At 36.1% G+C, this 16,592-nt stretch overlaps 1 protein-coding gene across 2 annotated transcripts in view; it reads right to left on the minus strand.

The window, feature by feature from the left end:
• immp2l (inner mitochondrial membrane peptidase subunit 2) overlaps positions 1-16,592 on the minus strand; it is a 447,639-nt gene that overhangs the window by 123,888 nt on the left and 307,159 nt on the right. The gene's annotated exons all lie outside the window — the stretch shown is intronic.

The following is a 16,592-nucleotide window of genomic DNA, read 5'->3' on the forward strand; positions in this document are numbered from 1 at the left end:
AAAGGGGTATTACAGTTTCCTAGAGACAGACAGCACTACAGTTAATCACATTACTGTAATTACTGTAATTTTCCTTATCACAAACCTGTGTCCAATTTTACTCCTACAGCACATACAGCTAATGAAGCCAGACAATGATCGTGCTGCATACAGACTACAATCAGACTGAGGTCAAGAGTTCCCAATGACAAATCTACTTCATGTGCTCCATGTGAGTGTGGAGGGTTGCTTTGATGGCCGCAAAATCTCAGTGCTGGAAAACCCAGATGTTGACAAGCGCTGTGTCGGAACAACTTGTCCTGGAAGAGACGCGGCCCTTAAAGACTGAGGGACAGATTAAACCATTAGACTGAATTCTAATAAAAATGGTGCTCAACTGGAAAAAAAAAAGGATTTGAATACTTGGCAGGTGTCTGGGGTTCTCTGTTTAGTCAAGATGCATATAACTTATTTACAAGCAAGGTATAACTTGTATGTTGTATGTTCACATTGTTTGTTGCTTACTATATTATAAAAAATATTTTAAAAATTCAAAAAAAAGGAAACTGTGGCAATCATGATGTGCTTTGAAATATACTTTGAAATAATAAAAAAAGAGTTCCCTCTGAAGGGAAACTGCAGCAGGACACTGCAGAACAGGGAACTCTACACTTTTCTTCTCCACACTTTTTCCGCAGGTCACCAGCTGACCATTTCTGCTGGCACAATGCAGCATCTCTGGCATATGGATGTCTGCTTTAATTGCCATTAGCTCCACCATTACTATCCTAAGACCTGTGGTGATCTCGGTAGGGACTGTGGGCTATCCCTTAATTCAAAGGAAAGTCACGAACTAGATATTTCTCCAGCTTAGCCTGTGTAAGATCTTTTCCACTTTTCCATCCCCCCTCTGCTTGGCATGCCTTCGGGCAGGGTTTAGGGAGATGGCAACTAGGATGCACTAGGATCATGAAGAAGCAGCATGCATCCTAGTTGGCATCTCCCTAAACTCTGCAGAAGACATGCCAAGCAGAGGGGGGATGGTTTTGGAAACATACAGAGCTTTGGAGTGGATGTGTGCAAGTGCATCGGGGACAGATTGAACCAAATTGAACAAACACAGTCATAGACCGTCTTGCTTGGAAATCTGGACAGCTTTGCTGCCATTCTTTAGGGAAAACTATGAGGATACAATTTGTTGTAATACAGAGGAGCTACTGAGAAGCTACTGCAAGGGAAGATGACTGGCAATGAATCTCCACCAAATTGACTGTGGAAGTTAATAATGAAATACAATGAAATATCTCAAGATAAAACAAACTATAAAAATTGCACGAGCATGCCCTTTAAACAATTGTGCAGTTGTACAATATTGTTGAATACAGCAGTAATTTTTGCATTTATTGTAGCTGGCCCACAAAGGGAGGATCTGGCAGCAGGTCAAGACAAAATACAAGAATATCAACCATAGTGGTACTTCCCTGAATGAAAATGTCCCCTAATTTTAGGCAACAAGAAGAAACATGATCAGAGTAAGACTGGAGGTGGAGAAATCATCATTAACAACACAATAAAGAATGTATTCCTTTATTGTGATATAATCTTTTCCCCAGAATATTTGTGGTGTGAATCACATAGTATAGGAAAGGCTCTCCCTCAGGTTGCATAAAGTCTTAAGCAAGGTAAAAATGTCTTTTGTGTAATCAAAGATATTTTTTTTGCAAGAATTTTATTTTTAATCGTATACTGATGATGTGTGCAGGTTTCTGATTTTATGCTAAAAAATCATCTTCACTTGGCCCTGTGGGGTATTTAAAGAGGATGTTGTGCACTCTAGAGCACCAGATACATTACAAAATTCTGCAAGAAATGTTCATATTGTGGTACATACATGGTAGTTACAGAGAACAGAAGTTACATTACAGGGGATAGAATTATACAGTATATATTGTAGGAATGATACGAGCAATTTAATGAATCCCTGATTGATGGTATTCACTAAGGTATGGATGGGAAGCCTTATGAATCCATGCAAAAACTGTTTTAGTGTGCACACCACTTTCCGAGTGCTCCAAGTCACCAATTAATCCAGTCACAAGGAACCTCAGCCCTATGCCCAGAGTTTGATTTTCTTTAAAAACTGAGCTACTGTATAATTAGCAGTATTAACAATGTATGGTCTTCAGAGATCATGAATGTAAGCATACTCAACATGTTTACAAAACTTATGCAGTTAATTGTGTAATCTTGCTTCACGAATCCCCTGGTCTCCACGGTACGTCCACAGTACATCACAAGTCTATATGGGCAGATCCAGCCCATGGTAGGAGTGCACTGATTCTGTAAGAGGGGACCTGTGGTGCCTTCAGCTTTATTTCTCCTGGGGTGACGAGACCAAGATAAGGTGCACTGCTGCCTGACATACAAAACTTAAAGTACAAAATCTTGCAACACTTGAAGTGCATAACTTATGGCATAGCAGATGTATGTGCATCCATTATGGATCCATTATGGAGCATTGTACTTGTGGTATTGGGGAAGGTTTTATAGTTTTTCTATAATCAACCTTGAGCTGTACTGAGCTAGGAACTAGGACAAAGAGACCAATGAATACTGAGAAGAATTGCTAGAGAGGACTATAAAGTGTAATACACACTATGATGTGTTGCAGCATTGAGCTACAGTACATTATATAAAATATCCAGTGTAGATTAAAGTGTTAAACATCGTTCGAATCTTAATTTTATGAAACATCTTATCAATACCATGCGTGAGTCATCATAGGAAATAAAAAAAATCAGGTAAACACCTTCAATCTGCCTACTTTAAAAAACATTAATTTGAGATTTCATTCTCCCTCCTACACGACCTTTTACAGTTTTCTGTCTGTGTTATAATCACCCTCATGTTACATAAATCTAAGCCTACTAATAAAGCAAAGTCTGCATTTTTCTATTTCAAGCGAAACCAAGAATCAGATTCATTTACCACAATTAGCAAATACCAGAATCAGTCATGTGCCACACCAAAATATTGGTCTCAAACTAAATTTAAAATAATATACATGAAGCCCATCAAATAACTTCTGAAATCACAATACTTTATATTGTTATAGAAAAAATGCCCAAATTCTTATCTTTTACAGCATTTAAAATGAATGAAATGAATTCCAGTCCTCCTCAAATTAGAAATCCATTTAACGCTGTGATGTCCTGGGTGTATGTGGGGGTACCTACAGCAGCTGACATGTTCAAAATCTGTTGGGGAAACTATTTTTCTGTTTTCTAATACACTTTGCCGCCTCTCACACACAGTGTCCTCTAAGAGTGGTTTACTTTGAAAGTTCCTTTGTCTTCATAATGTAGTTTTTATCTGGACCTCCTAGAGATACTCTTGGTATACAGTATTTATCCTGAACTAATGTGAAACACCCTAACTGCAAACAGGTGAACTCCATTCATCAAAGTACATGAAGGTACAGAGCCTCCTGCTCCTTGCTCTCTCTCAAAACCTTCACATTCCTTGATGTTACACACCTGAGTCCACACATGGTCTCCTGTAGAATCCTGTTCCTGGAGCCTTCTGCTCCCTAATGTCTCCCACTGAATGACTGCTGGCTTGCTTATTCCCTGCCTGCCAGTTTTCAGACTTCATGTCCACCTCCAGCCACTGACCTCTCCACCTGCAGCAGCAGGCTGGGTCTCTTACTCTCAACAATAACTCACTTGCTCTCAATTTCTTACTCACTTCTTGCACAGCCTTTGCTGTCTAACTCTTGTGCAGCCTACACTCTCCCATTCATGTCTTGTACAACCTGTGAAGTCTTACTCATCTCTCATACAGCCCTCACTCCAGAGACCAGCAGTCAAGCAGGAACATTTCCTTCACTCTGTCCTCCACCCATAGTGTGAGGGTCTCTCCACTGCCCCCTGTACTCTGATATTACACACTGACTCATATTTAACTCACATAACTCTCACACACTCAGTGGACATTTCTTTACTCAGAAAGCCCTGTTCTTTATAACTCTTCAGAAAAGGCTTTCTGCTTGAATTATTAAAGTGCCCTCTGGAACTTTTGTTCTCATTCACTGCCCTTTCCGGGGAAAAGGTCTTTCATCCTCCCACAGACAGCCCTCTTCCCTTTCCACCTTAGAATAGCTATCTCTTTAAATACAGTGGATTTCATGAAATGCTTAATCCCCTACAGGATTGCTGCTCTCACTGGTCCTCTCACAGAGGTTACTGTAACCTGCAACCTGCCTCATTTGCTGCTTCTTCTTTTCCAGGTCTCACACCGCCACTAGCCTTCTGTTGTTTAACTTCTTATTATAAGTGGTTGTTCCTCAAACACAGACTCAGCTCTCTCACAGCGCACTGCTGCGGGCTTTCAGGACAGATCAGTTCGCTTGCAACGCACAACCATCAACTTGTTGAAGAAACTGTGGCATTCACACACAGTCTCTCCCACAGCATTCCCACAGTCTCTCTCATTCTCAGTACAGAGCCTGCTCTCTCACCACTTAAGACAGTAGCGCTGCTACCATACAGACAGGGACTTTCTTTCTTAGCTATATCATGGTCATTCACCTGCCGTGAGAGTAGACAGATGGCTATGATTACACGACATTACATATGCACTAGCTAAGCTACCTATTGTGCCACGCCCTGTTGTGCCCCGTTCCACTGCTCACTACTGTGCATACTAAATGGCTAAAAATGTACTAAAAGTACTAAGGCTAGTACTGACAACCTGCCTTGTTGTCCTAAGAGATATTATTTAACCTGTTCTTACAGAACCTCCTACAGTTGTCTCTTAATAGAACAGAGCCTTCTCTCACCTGTGTTTGAAGAAACATATCATCTCTATCGAGAAGCTCCGCCCGTCAGCACTCCCATGCCTTGGACAACATGATAATACATTTAATTTGCTTTATTGGCTTTTTATTTACTTATTTTGCCTATTTTCCTACATAGCATATTAACTTGACATGCTCAGACAGCAAGGACATCTAGCTCCTGACTGGAATGGTCCTGGGTTCAATTCCAGATAGGGGTAAGTGATGTACAGTAGTTTGCTCTAATTCCTTCCAGACGGCTGCCAGGTCCACTCAGCCTGCTTTCCCAATGAGTACGAAGGGGTTAAGCCTTCCGGGAGTAATAGGCCAGCCAGAGCTTGATGCTGACCACATCACCTCCACTTCCAGTGTCGGATGGTTGAGAATAATGGTGGCCCTTGCCCCCGATTTCCCCATGAGGCTTTATGGCCTGTAAAAGGGGACCCTACCTATCTACAGTACATTATACATTATTTTTACCACTTATTTAGTGTGCACAGTTTTGCTGACATAAAAACTGTCTAGCTTGAGGTTTTCTCTCTGTAGACCTAGGCTTGTCTAGATCACAAAAAGTTCATTTTGGGTAACAGGTTAAAACAAGAGATGGTTGTGTGCATAAAATATAGAGATGTGTGTGTATAAGATATAGATGTTACCCCCAGAATATCACATGAAAACATCAAGAAGTTTGAATAGGTTACAGCTAACATTCCACACATGTGTGGACTGGACATCTTGCAGGCAGTGCCAGCCCCCTGTGGATCTTTTTCATATCTTCTTTGTGTTGCCTGTGGTTTATAATGTGCCAGAACTCACAATCAGCACTCTGGGTCTTCTTGATAAGCCACAGCATATTGAGATGCAACCCAGGGGAATTATTGCTGGCCATCTACTGTGTATGGGACTAAGAAGCAGAAAATCACATTTCTATGCAGACAATGAGGTCTATTTTACAAGTCTTTGAAAGAAAGTTGACCTTCTTTGTTTTGGTTTAACTAATTGTTTACTTTAATATCAAAATAAAGGTTCAGAAATTGTGTACCTGCAAGTTTCAAAAATACCTACAGTATTAACGACAGACAATTTAAAAAAAAAACATTGCTGAGTTCTAACTCTTTTGGCTTTATAAATATTTATTTTTTAAAAGTTTATCTCACTGCTCAGTACACCTTCATGTTCAATTATGTATGTCATTTTGAAAATGTTAATTGTTTTATTATTTTTTAAATTCTATTGATTTTGAATTTAACATTTTGTGTCAATTGGTACACCTCTGTTTACACTGTAGAATAAAAAAATATTAAAAGACTGCTTCTCCTGACTCCAGTACTTCTTAGCACCACATTGTTATCTGTCAGTTAGATTAACATAACCTACTCTGTCACTATGTATATTCAGACAGCAATGTACGGAATTTTAAATGAAAATAATATGCTAATAATATAATATTATTAATTTTTCATATTTTATTTTTACATTTATTATTTTTCCATCCATCAATTTTCAAAACAATGTTTATATCTGGTTTATATCTGGTAAAGGTTGCAGCAACCACTGCCCTATCACAGAAGCACAGATCCTACAGGACTATACCCAGGACCAGTGCATTGCAGGGCAAACACACACACAAGGACACAGGGAAACTTCAGTGGCACCAATTAGCCAGCATGATACATGTATGTCTGGGTCTAAAACCAGAATAAAACTAATAGAGACACTGGGAGAACATACAAACCCCAATTATTTACTCCAATTATTATAATATGGGCTTAAACATCTGAACTTTGGAGACTCATTTCTCCCTTATATTATTCACAATTTACTTTTTTAGTATAAATATAAGAACAAAAGAAAGGCTACAAACAAGAGGGGGGCATTCTGCACAGCTATCTTGTTTGGATGCTAGTACAGTAGCTAATTCATTTAAGGATCTCAACCACCCTCTTCTTGGAATAAACTGTAATATCTGGTAGCAAAATGACTTGTTTCATACTCCCACAACGCTTTGTGCAAAAATTGATTTTCTAATTTCCTTTGAGGATTTTGAATACTTGAATCAGGTCCACTATTAGTCTTCTCTTTTCATTACCAAGAATGATTAGTTCTTTGAGCCAAGTCCCTTTTTCATCAATAGTATTTCTATAAAAAAGTTATTTGTTTTCCATTTCATATCTATAATTTATGTTTATGCTATCTACATGTAACTCTCTTCACTTGTGTGAATTGTGAAGACAATTCTGTCTAAATCTTTTTGAAGTTCCTTCAAAACTTGCTCCTTCTATCATGTTTACTAGGTACAGTAGCTCCCTTTTCAGGCCATAAAGGCCCATGGGGAATGGAGGGCAAGGGCCACCACATTTGTTGACCATCCAACACTGGAGGTGGAGGTGATGTTCATGTATATCATGTATACTTACCCTACTAATATTTTGTTATCACAAGCAAACTAAACTAGTTTACCAACTACAGAGCAAGTAAAGAGCAATTAAAAGCAGTAGTCCTATGTACAGTAGCTGTACTCCAGTAATTACATTACCCAAGTTTGAGCATTCAGCCCTTATCTGTATTCTCTGTTTTCTATCCATTAACCAGTTCTCTGACCAGACGTACCTACTCCCAGTGTTAACTACAAACCTAGTCCCAGAAATTTAAGAATGATTATTTTATGTGAAAAAGTATCAAATGTTTTCAGAAAATCTAAAATATTTCACAATGTACCTTCTTTGTATATCCATTACCAATGTTTCATTTAAAAATAGTTATGTTTTTGTTAGGTAACATTTCTATTAAACAAGGCTTACCTATTTCCTTTAGGATAATTTATTTCCATTTAAATGATCCTGTAGTTTTGTTCCAATTCTTGTAAGACTATCTTGTACAGACACCTACACACAGACTGACATACAACAACATCTATAAGAAAGCAAGTAATCAAAAATCTTTATAAAGTCATTTTTATGATATAAAATGTCACAGTATAATAGTAACACAAAATAAAAAATAAAACAAGAACATCACATTTTTATAATGCCAGAGCTGTCTGAGTCCTGAATCTTCACTCTCTGGTTTAAATATGAACACTCTACATGATCTTTTCACACAAGCCCAGCCAAAACCTCATGTATTTTAGTGTTTACCAAAGGCTTTTAATTTTAAATATGAAATCTTCACTTACCATTTGAAAATGTACTTTCAGTATTATCAGTGGCAAGGCTGAGTTTTTTATTTTTCCAAGAGTGTCACTTTTTAGTCAGTGGATCTCATAGTGTAGTTGACTATACAGTATATTGCGCTCTATTGCTTCACCATTAACACTACCCTCTTCACAAACCCATGCATATAGATATCATAGATGATTTTAGCCTACTCATTATTAAGTTTGTTTTTTCCCAACTTTATTTTTGCATGCCATAAACTGTTTTTATTTATTGATGTCATTACATATACTGTATAGTTTTGACTATCACTAAGGTGTGTTTACCTACAGTAAAGTGTTTCTTTACAGCACTGTGCTCAATAACACATAATATATAAACAAAAAGTCTGAATATGGCACAATGTGTTATATATATTATTTAATCAGATTAGCTAAATATAATTATGAAGTAAATTCTGAAACTTGATAACATATTATACAGAGAATAAAAACTGCTGATATTACTTGTCCACAGAGGTAAACTCTGAATGTTAAAATCTTTTCACATTATGTTTATTTTATATAGTACATACAATCTTTTTTGTTTATCGGTAAGGAAACCAATAACTGAATGATACATTCTGATTATACGATGCTCTTATATACTTAAGTATTTATACTTTAATTGAGCAAGCCACTTTTACCTCAAATAAAAGGATCAACACTAAATGCACCGTTATTAATCAACAACATGTTATATTTTTATTTCCTTAATTGACAGTGAACTGCTTTCTTATTGAAATGTCTCTGGGTTTCTTCAGCTCCTGCTTATAACATATATAATCATTACAAAAGAATCCTTTTAATTGCACAGGTCTGGCTCTTAGATAGTTGTCACCTAATGGAGTCTTTATAAACTTCTGATATATCAGCTCCTCCTAGAGTATTTAAGTGGAACAAATCAGAAAAAAATCAAAAACCGGAATACAAAGACAAATATGCAAGTCAGAATTAAGTAAATTATGCTATAACTATTGCCAAAAGCAAAAAGCATTAATTTCTGCACAGGCTATGGCAATTGTTTTTGACCCCACTTCAGATGTAAATGTAAGACATGATTTCTATTTTATTGTGGACTGGAATAAATATTAGCAGCTTGGTAGTAAATACACGTTATTGTTACACTTGTCAAAGAGAGAGAGATGATTGATTGCTAAATATTTGACTGAAATAAAAAATGACAGTCTCATGAAAGAACCAATTTTTTGCTGAAATTTAATGTAAGACATTGCTTATGTATCTATTCAGCTTCATTAGTAAAGAAAATTAGGGATCTGGATCACAGGAAATCCACCTAGCTGCTCTGAGTGCAACAGTGTTTATGCATTATATTATATTTTAATTATATTATTTCTGTAAACTATATAAAGTAAATACTGTACAATATATTGTCTTATACTTTATATACTATATTATATAGCCTATATTATAAGCTATATACAGTGTGGTGAAAAAGTACTGCCCCTTAAGATTTTATGGTTTTGATTTTTTATACATACCCTCTTAATGGAGAAAGTAGAACTAAGGGTGCACTTACGTTTTTACACAAAGATATTTAATGCAGGTTGATATTTCTAATAATCACAAACCAGAATTTTTGTTTGCTGTTGGTTAAATAATGTAAGTTTTATATACTATTAGGACTTGAGAGGACTACAGTATGTGAAGGTCTTACATGTCTAAATATGTTAAACCTAACTCTTAAGGGAGTGTACTTTTTTCACCACCCTGTATGTAAATCACATTTCCTGTATGTAAATACAGACACACTCAAAAAGACCAGAATTATTTTCAGTACAGATGTTATGCTGTTAGTGGACAAATTTGAATCTGTGCTTTCCATACAAAGCTGCAACACGCAATTGAAATACTTATTGATATGGAGAGGCTGTGCTACAACGCATAGATTACTTCTCTGGCCTTTCCTCTTTAAAATCCATAATGTGATCTTAATGTCTCCAAATTACCCATCCATCAAGGACTCTCACCACATACAAAACTGTTTGACTCTGTTGTATAATCACACAGGGCAAATCCAATGAGCCAGTGTTGAATTCTGAACATAAGCAGAACCATTTTACTGGTAATCTTTATACTTTGCATGTCCATTATGTAGAACTTTCTGGTGTGTTTGCATTGACTCCATTATAATACTAATAGCTTAATGTAACAGATCCAGAAAAGTCTTCAGTTTACTCCCCATTATGTACAGTAGTAACCAGAAAGAAATCCTGTATTTATTTGTAGACTTACACAATATTCTACGAGGATGCAACCATGCTTGGTTTTGGTTCTTTGAATGGCTAAACTGTTTGAGGTGGGATAATAAGGAGCAGTTCAGACATGACAACTGCCCTTTCAGTGCTTAAACTGGAACATTTCTCCATTTAAGAGCTCTTGTGTATAACATTCATGTGAGGCAAACCATAGAAAGCACAAATGTGGCACATCTTAAAAAGGAACATACTGTATGCTCGAATGCTTGATTAAGATATTCATAAAAACAATATCTAGTCTACACTAAACATGCCTTGTTCATTCCCATGGGCCAGTGGGTGCTTTGCAGTTGTCTTTCAACTGCTTTTATATTTAGGACATAATTTGATGTTGCCTTCCATGTCTTTATCCCAGCTCGGTCTCCTCACATAAGTCCAAACTTTTCATCTTAGAGATTCCAGATTTTTTTTTCTGCAAGGGTGTGCTCATGGATGCGCTGCATGAAGAGCACACCCTTGTAGAAAAAAAAAACAATTTTTACTCTTTTTATAAGTGAAGAATGTCTTCAGTTCTTGTTCTTCAACTTTTTCTGTTTTATATGCACTGGAGAAACCAACAGAAATTCCAGTAAGATTACAAAGTCTCCAGGCAATGTACTGTAGTTTCAGACAGTGTCCCAAATGGTAAGATGGATCAAGGCTAATCTTTCTCCTAATCCTTTATAAGAACAACAAATTCTCCCTAATGTCATTGGAAAAATGACTTTATCTCAATAAATAGGTCCATCAACAGCTTGCAGTCAGAATTAGTGGTAAATGGTAAATTGCAAAAGTAGTGAGAAATGTATTCACAGGAAATGCTGTTGTTAGACCTTTCTTCTCTAGCTGTGAGTAGCCTCTCTGTCACAATCTTTGTGGATGCAAAATCATTTGGTTTTTGAGATCCAGAGAAGCATCATGATAAAAAAACACTATGTTTCAAGACTTAAACAAAAACAATGACATGGCATTTTCAGCAACAGAATCATGCCACTCTTTCCCACATTAGAAAACCAAAATTTATACAGAGCAATGGCTAGCTTTTCAGCTCCAATCTAGGGCTAGTTTCTCAATGTACTGATGAAATTACTGTTCACAACGTAGCATTCTAAAAATGAACAAATTATCCTCAAGTGGTATAAAAAACATATCACATCAATCATATCATATAATATTGACAGCTTACAACAGAATAATATTTTTAAAAGTAAAAAAGGTGAGAAGCTAAAAAAAGGTTTTGCAGCAATCCTCTCTAATGAAAAATGTGATTTGGTTTAGTTAATTTGTTGTGGTGTCTGAGAGAAATCTGGTATACACTGGTGCAGTATACAGTATATAATCACTAGAACCATTGTTTACAGCAGGAGGAATTAATAATAGTTTAACATCATCAAGAATTATCATGATAAACTGCAAATGTGCAATGAGGTGGAATGCTCTTAGGACAACAAAAGACACTGGCAGCCACTCATTTTCCTGTCAATGCATAAATTGTTCCCTGTGGTAAAGGAAAAATATAACAAAACAGCTGAGCTCGGAATTGCCGTTCAATGTCTAGAAAAGACAACAGTAGTTGAAGTGTCTGGTATCTCAATTTATCCGGAAAATATGTCAATTTTTTTTTCTTGTCATTAATCTTCTAATTCTGAATCCCTATTACTATGGAGCAAAACCAGGATTACTAATCTATGCACTGGTAAATGAGAAACCGGAAGAGAAGTACATACAATAATTAAGTCTACATTACCTTAAGTGAAAAATGTTTAATACTACCAGCATTATAATATTAAATATTGTCATTGTAAAACCATAGCTAATCTGGAAATTAAAACTTTCATGCGACGGGGTATGATCTTAGTGACATGACTCAAAATATTATTATTTAGTTTAACTAGATATCAGGTCTACAGAGCCATGGAAATTGTATTAGGACCCTTGCAGTTCTGGCATTTTGTTGCTTTAAAGCTTGCAATCATGACACTTTGAAGTAGCAATCAATTTTATAGGAATTTGGTATACAAACCCTACTCCAAAGCACAAGAAAGAAAGATGAAAATAGATCATTAATGTGAAGGAAAAACTGAAAAGTAATGATTGCATAAGTATTCAAATTCTTTGCTGAGGTAAATCTAAATTAATTGAAATGCACAAAAGTACCTGTAATGACCCACACAATTAGTTGAACGCCATTTGTTGGTTTGCAGTAACTGTAGTTCATGTGACATCAGAATAAAAACACCTGCCTCTGTACGATCCCTCAATCAGGTAGTCAATTTCAAGCAAAGTTTGAATCATGAAGACCAAAGAGTCTTTAAAACAACTCAGGGATGAAGGAGAAGGAGAAGGGTATAAAACATTTCAAAGACCCTTAATATATGTTTATGCATGGCAAAAGTTGACTAGTAAGAAGTGGAATGCATCAAGACACTAGATTAGGGTGTCCCTCCAAACTGAGCAGCAAGTTAGTGATGCCACCGTGAGGCTAACAGTGACTTTAAGTTACAGAATTTAGTGAGTGAGATAACAGAAATTCTTCATTGGTTAACAATATCCAAACCACTCACAAAGGGAGCTTGTATAGAACTGAAAACAAATCTCAAATCCTGCATGGTGTTTGAAACAAAGCACCCAAATGATAATGCAAACCTGTGGCAAAAGGTTTTTCATGCTTCACCTACTTCACTCCTAAAACTAGGACAAAAAATCACCTTTCAGCAGTACAATGAACCAAATAACAAGGCTAAAGTTACACTGGAGTGGCTTAAGAATAAGGAATGGAATATCATTGAGTGGCCCAGTCAAGGTCCTGACTTGAATTCTATTGAGAATCTGCAGACATACCTGAAAAGTGCTGTCCATAAGATATCCCTAAGGAACTTGACAAAGTTATAGCAAATTTGCCAAAAAGTGGGGGAAAAAACTGTACCAAGCAAGTGTGAAAATGAGTATAAATGTATCCAAAAAGATTTGCAGCCGTAATTGCTGTCAAAGGTGCTTTCACCAAATATTGAGTTCGTGGTTCTGAATACTTACGAAATCAACATATTTCAATTTACTTCTCTTAAGTGTTTGTTGAAATTTATTGTAACCTATTTTTTTCTTAGGAATTGTCGGTTTGAACATTCAATTTTATCATAAAATACTACGTTTTACAAGATGTACTATATACAGTATGCATCATTTCATAATTATGCAAACTGGGAATCCATTTCTCAAATATTCTCTATTGCAATTATTGAATTCACAGGTCAATAAAACACTCCAACACTCAACCTTCCATCACCTTAGTTGTTCATAGAAGATGGTGATTTCATCTGTCAGCTGTAGACATGGTATTTTTGAACAGACTCCAAGAATCCACGTCATTTTCATATAGTCAATACATTACAGTCATCCATTTGATGCCTTGGTTATTTTTTTCTTGGCATTTCTCATGATAAAGCCACTGCTTGAAAAACATTATGAAAATGAATCAAATGGATACGACAGTCCTGGCACTGATGTGGTGACCCTCTGCCTTTTGGACACGGTCTGTCCCTTACATACGTGTTTTTTTTATTTCATTAGTCTGCTGATTGTTGAAGCAGAACATCTCATTCTCTGGGTGACTTCTCTCACAAACAGGCTGCCTTTACTCATGCCAATGGGAACCAGGCAGTCTTCATTACTCAAGCAGGACATGGTTATCTTTTGTTTGGTGTTGCATTAATTAAAATAATATCTTTTTGAAAACCTAATTATACAGATTTTAATCAATTACTTTTGTCTGTTAGCTTAAATACAACTTAAATACAAAACACAAAGTGCCTGGCATATTTAGGAAACATGAGATGAGCATGAGCATGCTGTTATTCTAAGGAACTACCCTACCCTAATACAACCTTAAAAATGCAAATAACAGTATGTATAGGCTCAATGTGGTAATAATGTAAGAATTATTCAGTTGCATTCTATTGTGCATCATATACTGTATATAATGGGGCGGAGCGGTGGCTCTGTGGCTAAGTGCTTAAGGATCTGCGCCTGTGACTGGAAGGTTGCCGGTTCAAATCCCGCGGCTGGCAGAGGAATCCTACTCCGTTGGGCCCCTGAGCAAGGCCCTTAACCCCAACTGCTCCAGGGGCACCGTACAATGGCAGACCCTGCGCTCTGACCCCAAGCTTCTCTCCCTGTCTCTGTGTCTGTGTCTCCATGGAGAAAAACTGGGGTATGCGAAAAGATGCATTCCTAATGCAAGAAATTGTATAGGGCTAATAAAGAAACATTAAATTACATATACTATATACAGTATATTAGTGAACACAATATAAGGCTATGGAAATAGACTTCACCAAGTCCAAGAATATGCATTATGTAATGAAATATGGGTTACTGAGTTGTTAAAAAGGATAAATGTAATTGTTAATAGTCATTAATGGATGGATTGATTGATAATGTTCTTAACTATTGTTGTCACATTTTCTATTTGTTCTGATCTCTTCTTTGTGTCTCTTTGGAAGTGAATGTGTCTACCTTTGACTGTAATCATGTATGGCAATTTAGCCACTTTCCTGTTCCTTTTCCTTATACTGTAAATCAAAGTCTGTGAAGATGCTATAGCCCACAGTTTGTTTATGAGAGACTTGTAAAGAAAGCTAATTCAAGAGTACCTCTACATCTTCCTGTACTTCAGTTTACACTACACAATAAAATAATATTAACACAAATGTTTTAATCAAATAAGTTTTGTTCCATATCACTTTATAATAGGTCCTTCATTACTGTTGTACTGAAAAACAATACAACTATATTCTGCTTACTTTAATTCCTGAAATGATCTTTGATTGTTTTTCAAATAAAACTTAAAAGAAAAACTAACATTGGGAAGGTTTCTGAAGTTTTACAATAAAAGGGTTAGAAAAATCTAAATAGTTGTCTATAAAGGACAGTACAGCTTGGTACTCAACTCAAAATGTGTTGTGCATATGATTTTTTAAAATTAAACTATATCACAATTACCTCTTGGGAAGAATCATCTGCTTGAAACAAAGGGTTTGACTATATTTTCACATGATCAGCAGTATAGTGTTATTACTAAATAATTCCTGGATTAAAATACATTGTATATATTGAAAACAGCAAGTAACATTCCTGGTTAAAAACTAATACAAATATCTTTTTTTTTATTTATACATCTATTGATAGAAATCTTCCATCCTTGAGACTGAAAAAAGCTTCACATAGTCTCTTTGAAAGGAATTAAAAACACGTTGGGCTAAAAGTGACATCATGTTTCTCTGTGCAAATTTAAGAATAAGCTTGCTACATTTACAGGAAATAATGTATTCTGCAAGACCAGTAAGATACATTTTTAGCACAAAATGATTACAAAAGGTGTTAAGCTGCATGGAAAGCTTTAAGGATTCATCCTATTTGTTTAGTTTCTTCTCCTTGGCAAAAATGTCAGAGCAGCTTCATTTTCATTCAGTTCATTTATGTGCTGTAGCGTATCATAGAGTTCTTCAAGAAATGTTAATACCTGTAATCGGAGCAAGGTTATTTACAAGATCTCTACAGTATTTTTACATATCATGAGTTTAACCTGAAGAACTTGACATCACAGTCAGGTTTTCCTTCTTCAACCACTTCTATTGTCATATTCTACTAGTTTCATGAACTCCCCAGAAGTTATCAATACCTGATAACTAATGACATTGTACCATATAATACTTAATTAGGTAACCTTTCATTTTTCTGCAACATTTATTCACCTATATTGTAGACTTTACATTATATACATATACCTAGTAGCACTGGGGCCTGGTTTCATTCCAGACCTGGGGTGTTATCTGCATAGAGCTTGTACAGTATGTTCTCCCTGTGTTTGTGTGGGTTTTTGCCACATGCTCTGGTTTACTCCCACAGTTCAAAGACATACATTGAAGAGGTAGGATGGGTGGACATGTGCCTGTTTTCATAATTAATAATAAATACTGCAGTTTTCAGAATTAAGTACATTTTTCAATGTTTATTAGTAGAAATACATACCATGCAATGCCACCTCATTGTAATACTCTACTCAACTGCATATCATCATAGTATTGTTAAACTGAAAGCAAATGGGACCTTATTCCCTGCTGAACAAACAGATTCTCTAGCTCATGAATATTATGCTAATTACAAGACTGTAGGCAACATTGAAGTGCATCCCAAAGGGATTCATTGGACTTTTAACAATAGTTCTACACAAAATTATGAATAAGAAAGGAGTTTTTATCTCACAGGACAGATGTACCACAATTGGAACAGAGCAATGCACCTTTAATGTGAAATTGTTTTGTGTTAG

The sequence above is a fragment of the Lepisosteus oculatus genome, chromosome 7, assembly GCF_040954835.1.
Source record: "Lepisosteus oculatus isolate fLepOcu1 chromosome 7, fLepOcu1.hap2, whole genome shotgun sequence".
Taxonomy (NCBI): Eukaryota; Metazoa; Chordata; class Actinopteri; order Semionotiformes; family Lepisosteidae; genus Lepisosteus; species Lepisosteus oculatus.